Source organism: Phascolarctos cinereus, unplaced genomic scaffold, assembly GCF_003287225.1.
Source record: "Phascolarctos cinereus isolate Bilbo 61053 unplaced genomic scaffold, phaCin_HiC Scaffold_9;HRSCAF=440, whole genome shotgun sequence".
Taxonomy (NCBI): domain Eukaryota; kingdom Metazoa; phylum Chordata; class Mammalia; order Diprotodontia; family Phascolarctidae; genus Phascolarctos; species Phascolarctos cinereus.
This window is the reverse complement of record NW_027556402.1, coordinates 119,531,509-119,540,427: the sequence shown is the minus strand read 5'-3', so window position 1 is coordinate 119,540,427 and position 8,919 is coordinate 119,531,509.

Here is an 8,919-nt window from a genome sequence, read left to right as displayed (position 1 = left end):
ATCAGATTGTCTAAGATGATGGGAAAGGAAAATAGCAAATCCAAGAGGGAAAGTGAAAAAGTAGATTCACTAATGAACTTGTGGTAGAGTTCTGAACTGGTCCAACTATTCTGAGAACAAATTAGAACTATGCCCAAAGGGCTATAAAACTGTGCACACACCCTTTCATCCAGCATTGTCATTAATATTATACCCCAAAGAGAGCAAAGGAAAAAGGACCTATAGGTACAGAAATATTTATATAGTAGTTCTTCTTGTGTTGTCAAAGAAGTGGAAATTGAGAAGATGCCCATCAACTAGGGAATAGCTGAACAAGTTGTGGAGTATAATTATGACAGAATACTATTATGCTGCAAGAAATGATGAAGAGGATAGTTGCAGAAAAACCTGAAAAGACTTATATGAATAGATTTGATGAGAAGTGAGCAGAACCAGGAGAACAATGTACACACCAACACCTTCTTTGATGTGGGCATGACATGCTGAGTGGTCTTCTGCAAATGTCTCCCATGTCTCATAATTGATCGCAAAGTTCTTCAGTGAGACTTTGAGAGTGCCCTTGTTTCATTTCTTCTGACCTCCCTGTGAGCAGTTGCCTTGTGTGAGTTCTCAGTAAAATAGTCTTTTAAGCAAACACACTATTGGCATTTGCATAACAGTGGCCAGCCCATCAAAGTTGGGTTCTCTGCAGTAGAGTTTGAATGCTTGTTAGTTGAGCTGAGCAAAGGACTTTAGCATCCTTATAATGATAATCAACTGTGAAAAACTTAGCAAATATGATTAATACAATGATCCAGGAATTCCAAAGGACACATGATGAAACACACTCTCCACCCCAGAAACAGAATTGATAGACCCTAAGTGAATATTTAAGGGATAATTTCTTCTCTTTATTTTTCTTGCTTTTTTTCCCACAACTTGGCTAATGTGAAAATATATTTTACATGATTTAATATGTAGAATGAATATCAAATTTTTGCCTTCTCAGTGTTGGGAGGAATGGTGTACAGAGAGAGAAAATTTGAAACAGAAAATAAATATTATTTTTTTAAAAATCATCTCTGTAGCCCTAGCAGGAGGTAGCACATATTGCCCATCATTCCTAGAACTCTCAACCTTCTCATTTTCACTTCCTAGCTACACTAGCTTCCATAAAGTTTCAGCTAAAGTCTCACCTTATTGCAAAAACCTTTTCCCTATCATTCTTAATCTTAATGTGGTCCCTCTGAAATTAAACCCCAATTTATCCTGTATATGTCTTATTTGTATATAGTTCTTTGCATGTTGTCTGTCTCATTAAACTATGAGGTTCTTGAGAGAACATACTTTTCAGGACACAGGTGGGGAGGGTCTTTGTATCCCAGCACTTAACACAATGTGTCCTAGTCATTTGAGGTCATCTCCAATTGACATGTTATGTATCTTGCCACTGGCCCCAGATGGATCTGGAAAAGAACGTGAGGCTGGTCACTTTGCACAGCCCTCCCTCACTTAAATCCAATTCACTTGCCAGTCATGGCATCACCTTCCTGATGACATAGTACTCTTCAAGAACAAAGGACAAACAACAACAATATAGCAGGCACTTAATAAGTGCTCATTGACTGATATGTTTAATAAATATTTGTTGAATAAAAGGATACGTGGTAGCACAGTCTGAAAACGTAAATGACAACTTGTCAAAACAAGAAAAGGGTTATTTGAAAACCCATTTCTAACCTTTTGACATTGAAATCATAGGTCACAAACATTCTTTTATTACAGGAGAAAAAATACTGGCTCAGAGGTTGGGAGAGGGGTATAAGGATCATAGGATCATAGATTTAGAGCTAAAGGGACCATGCCAAAGATTATCTTGTCTAAAGAGGAAATCCAAGGGCCAGGGAGGAGCAATGACTCACTGGAGGTCGCAGATGCTGAATTTAATACTATGATCACATCGAAAAGAAAAATCATAATATAGTCAACAATTGACTAACTATATGTTTCTATGGCAGTTAGCTACCCCTACGTATTAGAGTTAAAGAAATTAAATAACAAGAAGCAGAGTAATAATAACCTCAGGGCTTCTCAGATTTGTATGCATTTATGCCAACTTCATCACTGTTGTGTTAAGGAAAAATTTCTATTTTTCTAGTCCTCATATTCACTAACCCCCTCAGATTCTTTTCTGTAGACTTTATCCCTTAATCTTTTGCTGCTGAATGTTCCAAGGGGCCTTAAATCCTAATTATGGTTTATGCTTAAAAACATCAAACATTTTCAGATCCAGTTGTTTAGGGTCACAAAGGCCTTCCTAGCAATTTCCATCTGTGAGCCAGGTTTTTTTCAGGCTGGGGGCCATAATCATAATCAATGAGTGTGAAGACTTGACCTTCAAAGTCAAATGTGTGGGGAAAGCTCTGGCAGATATTATTTTCAGGCTAAGCAGAGGTCACTACACAGTGACCTTAGCCCTACTGATCCCACAATTCCACTCTTCATAATTGGAGATAGCCTAAAAATTCAGGAAGAAAGCTGTAGAATGGGTCCCAGCTGCAAGAACCTTTGTGAACGAAAATCTAAACCTTTTCAAATCAAATAATATTTTAAGACCATGGAATGCTAGACATTGAATCACTCGTAGTTTTGTTTTTGTTCATTTCTCTTAAAATTTCCCCCTTCTATAAGTATATTTCACTCCAACCAAGCATACATCCAGCTGTTTAGGTTTGCTTTCAAAAATTATGGATAAAATCATCTTGTGGTACAGGTATGGCAATTCTCAAGCACATGTGAATCAAAGAAAGGCAAAAATAGAGTGCCTGCCTTCAAGCAGTTCACAATATAACTAGGGAAACAATATACAAACAATTCAGTAAGGGATCACTAAGCAAAATAGAAGAACCCAAGACAGAGTTTTAGGGCACATTCTTGATTAACTGGTGGTATCTGAATGAAGATGTAGCAAAGAAAACTGGTGATGATGAGATAGGTAGGAGAACCAGAGATGATGAGATAGGTAGGAGAACCAGAGAAGTGCTCTCTCTCCCCCTCCCTCCCCTCCCTCTCCCCCTCTCCCTCTCCCTCTCCCTCTCCCTCTCCCTCTCCCTCTCCCTCCTTCCCTCACACACACACACACACACACACACATTTGTATGTACACAGACACTGGCAAACTATAGAGAAAAGAGTGTTAAAAGAAAGAGGACAATAATGTCAAAGGCTGCAGAGAGGTCAAGAAAGATGAGAACAGAGAAAGGGTCTTTAGATTTGGCAATTAAAAAATCATTGGTAACTTTGGAAAGAGCAGTTTCAATTGAATGATGAGTTTGGGAGACATGATGCAGAGTTAAAAGAGCGAAAAGAAAGAAATAGAGGAATCTATTGCTAGAATTTAGCCATGAAAGGGAGGAGAAATACAAGATAATAACTAAAGGAGAGGGCCAGACTACATGAAGATATTTTTGAGGATGGAGGAGATAGGGTCATCTTGTTAGACAGTGGGGAAATGTCTAGTTGACTAGGATAGATAAAAGATTAATGAGACCATGGATATGAAAAGGGGAGCAATCTGCTGGAGAAGATGATAGAATTGGATCAATTATACATATAAAGGGGCTTGCCTTGGCAAGAAGGCCCACCTCTTCATATGAGACAGGGTTAAAAGGGTAGAGAGTGGAGAAAATTATATGATCAGTGTGGATGAGGAGGAGGGGAAGAAAATGGAACTCAGCAAATGGCATCAATTTTCTCACTGAAATATGAGGCAAGGGGAGGCAAGATGGTGGAGGATAGAAAGTAACCCAAAAGAACTTTCCCAAAAGTTCTCTCCAAAAAATAATTCCTCAAATAAAATTTTGGAGCAGCAGAACCAACAAAAAGTCAGAGTGAGACATTTTTCTGGGCTAAGACAACCAGGAGGTCAGTAGGAGAGGTCTGTGACACTAGTGAAAGAGCTAACCCAGAGTGTGGAAGTGTACATTAGAGGTGGCTACAACAGTGACAATAGTAGCAGCAGTTTTGGGAGCTCTCAGCCTAGAGTTAGAAAAAGGGTTGGACAACTGGTCAAAAAGAGATTACAAGGGACCCTTTGCTGACACTGGATGAAGATGGTGCTGTTTGGCAACTTTATTGCCCATAGGCAGTTCCAGGACAGAAAGGAAGGCTTGTAGTCTGTCATAAGGGAGCAGTGACCTTGGTCACAGGTACATTACAGAAAGGAATACTAGGTCACAGTTCCAGAGCCAAGAGTAGTGCTAGTACTTGTGGCGGAAGGAATCAGTGGTCTTCGTGGGTAAAGACCAGAGCACAAATGAGAAGAATAGTGACCACACCCATCCCCAAGTCACACCACCTTGGAAGCACTGAAAACTTGTATAGACCCCCAAAACTAGCTTTAAAAACAGTAGCAAGAAAACCTCTAAAGTTTTGGACAGCACCTCCCTACCCCCAAGTGAGTAGAGCAAACTTAACATAAAGTTAAAAATCAATAAATAGGCTAGAAAAATGAGCAAACAAAAAAAATGAACTTGACCATTAAAAGCTACTATGGTAGCAGAGAAGACCAAGACATAAACAAAGAAGATGTCAACATTGGGGGAAAAAAACATCTACAACCAAAGCCTACAAATTGAAATCAAGCCCAACAAGAATTGCCAGAAGTTTAAAAAAAAAAAAGGAAAGAAAAGAAAAAGATAAGAGTAGAGGCAAAATTGGGAAAAGAAATGAGTGACACAAGAAAATTATGAAAAGAGAATTAACAACTGAGCAAAAGAGGCACAACAATACTGGGAAAAAATAAGACTTTAAAAAATAGAATTGGTTAATGGGTTAGCTTTTTCCCTAGTGTCACAGACCTCTCCTACTGACTTCCTGGTTGTCTTAGCCCAGAAAAATGTCTCACTCTGACTTTTTGTTGGTTCTGCTGCTCCAAAATTTTATTTGAGGAATTATTTTTTGGAGAGAACTTTTGGGAAAGTTCTTTTGGGTTACTTTCTATCCTCCACCATCTTGCCTCCCCTTGCCTCATATTTCAGTGAGAAAGGAAGCACAAACTGAAGAAAAGAACTCCTTAAAAAGTAGAACTGGAGCTCTGATTCTTAAAATCTAGCCACTGCTCAGATTCTTAAAATCTAGCCAATAGCTCACTAACATTCAGACTCCTTAAGAGTCTGCCCAATATGACAGATATTCTAATAAACCTTGTCTTTGGCTGAAAGAAGGCTTGGGTCAAATTCTTTCAGGCAGGATCCACATGTTATGATATTGGGGTCCCAGCACCCCTAAACCTCATCATTTAGGTGGCCCATACAGGGGAAACTGCCTAACCCCAAGTTCTTCTCCAGCCAAGGCTGGAAGGTATGTAAGCCTCCCCCTCCCCTTTTTCTTGCTTTGCAGTTGGAGTCACTCTCCAAGCACCAAGGCTTGGAGGTGCTTTTCAGGCAGACAGTTATGAGGCTTTCTCACACTTAGCCTGACACTTTCAAGGCTCTTGGTCCACTGGATCGTTTTGAGGCCATGGACCTGGGTACACCTTCCACAGCATAGAGGACAAGGATGGACATCCTATCCAGAAGTGTATGCCCAATTCTGTCAGTTCTCTTGGCACCAAAGAATTGGGGAAAACTGCAGTTGCTTTTTGGTTCCCTGAGACTTACTTACTCCCTTCCCTCTACACCCCTGAATTCTCCTTCATGGAGGTAACAGGGGAAAGTTACAACAGCTAAAAATATCTTGGCAGATTCTGGAGGTTTTGTGATGATCATTAAGGAGTTTGAAATTCCTCCTTACAACTCTGGTCACTCCTTTCTCCCACTCCCTTCCTTTAGTCAAGAGAGTATGTTAACCCCTCTCATAGGAGAAGAGAGTTTCACCCTTTACCCCTCCCCTTTGATTTTACCCTCCTCCACCTGGGAAAGGAAGGGGGGAGGGGCAGCAGCTACAGTGTGGGACCCCCTGGCAATGGCCTTGGGCCCTAGGGCAACTTTTGCCTGGAAGCATCACCCAGGTTCAGTATATCCTGCTCAAAGTAAAGAAGCTGGCCTCTGAACTTGAACTTGGGTAAGCATACTCTTTTAAATTTGTAGTTTTAATTGTTAATGATGAGATGTTGATTCTCTGTGTAAAGTAATTTGGAAGTGCATTTAACGTAACTGAAGTCATCTGATTAGTAATGGGTTTGTTTCAAGTTTCAAATTGGTGAACTTTTTGTGTCAGTCATGTCAAGCAATTTTTCATAATTTGGTTACCGCTAAAATAATTTGCCTATTGTTGGTTATTGTTTTAATGTGTAAACTAGACAAAAAGCTTGTTTGGGTTTTGTCTTGCTGAGAATTTGCAAGTATGCAGAAATAATTTCTAATGATTGTCTTTTTATATCGGACAAATTTAAGTTAGAAATGTAAATCCTGGAGAAGTTTTTCCTAAGCTGTAATTAATGAAACTTGTTGTTTGAGATAAACGCTGGTGGGATTTATTTTGAGTTGTCTGATGCATCATAATAATCCATCTATAATCAATAATCCACCATCTGAGAGAAATGCCACAAGCTACTCAGAGAGAATGTCATATGGGTGGGAAATCAGCATCAGGAAAAGCAGAGAGGACAATTTTAGCCTCAGTCTAAGATCCTCCTGGCTCAGTTTCCCCATTACGTTCCTTGGAAAAGGAATGTTACCCACCTGGCTGGCTATGAGGTGGATTAGATACAGCGTGGTTGGAAAACTGAGCTATCTGAATCCAAACAGAGCTAAGGAGGTTTTATCTTCTCATATTTGGGGCCCTAAATCTAGTCCTTGCTTTATATCTGGGCCTTGCAGTCTTTTCTGTCAGATTTGTATCTTCCACACTACAGGCTATTCACTTACAGTTGATAGCAAACAGCCAATATCTCCCTATCATTTCCTAAATGCAGCCTGTGCTCGGTTCTAGTCAACCTCCTCTTTGGGACTCCCTTGAGGCAGGGACAGCTCTATGCCCCTTGCCAGCAAGAAGCAGTTTCAGAAGCCAAGACCTTCACCCCTTACTCCAAAAGAATTTGGGTCCCATTTGTTTGAGGGGGGAATGATGAGGATGGGATCTAGACCCCAAAAAGGAAAAACCCTGAACTTTCCAACATGGCCAAATCTCTGGCTTTCACATGTGGCTATAATCCCATCAACTGGCCTTTCATTGTGGCTACACCTAATCTCCCAATTCTGTTACCCTTAACCTAGCCTAGACCTCCCTATGTCCCTAAGGCACTTCCCACCCTTAATCCTATGTAGGCTCCATTCTCCCTTGGCCACCCCTGGAGTTCTATTACCTCATAGACTACTTGGCCACTCCTAGATCTCTCCCATAGTCTTTCTGAATCAAAGGTCTATCTTGTCTCCATTAAGATGCTCTGATTCTTATAATCTAGCCACTGCTAAGATTTTTACAATCTGGCCACTAGTTCACAGGTGCTCAGATTCCTTAAGAATCTGGCTAATATGGCGGATCTTTAATAAATCTTGTTTTTGGCTGAAAAAAAGAAAGTAGAATTGGCCAAATGGAAAAAGTGGTATAAAACCTCACTGAAAAAACAATTTTTTTAAAAAAATTAGAATTGGGCAAGTGGAAACTAATGGCTCCATGAGACATAAAAAAAAAATAAAACAATAAAAAGACAAAAGAATGAAAGCATATGCATAAAAAAGTGCAATATCCCAGCAGAAAAATAATTAACCTAGAAAATAGATCACGAAAAGATAATTTAGGAATTATTGCACTACCTAAAATCATGACCAAAAAAGGGCCTAGACATTATATTTCAAGAAATTATACAGGAAAACTGCCCTCAATATCTTAGATGCAGAGGGTAAAATAGAAATGCAACGAATTCACCTATCACTTCCTGGAAGACATCCCAAAATGAAAATTCCCAGGAATATTATAGCCAAATTTCAAAGTTCCTGGGTCAAGGAAAAAATCATGCAAGCAGTCAGAAAGAAACAATTCAAATATTGAGCCACAGTCAAGGCAACACAAGATTTAGCTGCTTCCACATAAATGAACTTGGAATGATATTCTGGAGGGCAAAGGAGCTAAGATTACAACCAAGAATAACCTGCCCAGCAAAACTGGATATATTTATGTATATTTACATATGTATATTTTTATATTGTAAATATGTATATTTATAAATGTCTGTTTACTGAAATAGAGGACTGTCAAGCATTGCTAATAAAAAATACCAGAGCTGAATAGAAAATTTGACATTCAAACATAAGACACAAGAGAAGCATAAAAAAGTAAACATGAAAGAGTAATCATAAAGGTTAAATTGTTTACATTCCTATATGGGAAGATGATACATGTAACTCAAGAACTTATCATCATCATCATCATCAGGGCAGTTATAAAGAGTCTACATAGAGCCCATGAGTGTAAATTACGTTTAGATGATCATAAAAAAAAATTTAATGGAGTAAGAAAGAGGAATGCACTTGGAGAAGGGAGAAGTAGAATGGGGAAGTTTTCTCACATAAAATAGGTATGGAAGAAAGAGCTTTTATAGTGGAGGGTAAAATGGGAGAGGGCAGGTAATGCTTAAACCTCTTTTTTCATCTTGAACCTCACTTTTCATCAGAATTGGTTCAAAAGAGGAAGAACATATGTACACGATCATGGGAATAGAAATCCCAAAACTGAAATAGGAGTGGAAGGAGATAAGAGAAATTGAGTAGGGTGGGGAAAATGACAAAAGAGAGGATGCATTAAAGGAGGCAGTGGTCAAAATCAAAAAGGAGGAACAGAATAAAAATGAGAGAGAAGGATGAATAGAAGAAAATAGAATGGAGGGAAATAAACAGTAATCATAATGGTGAATGTGAATGGGAGGAGCTCACCCATAAAATGGAAATGGACAGAAAAATAGATTAGAATCTAGAATCCAAGGTTATGAGTGACACACTT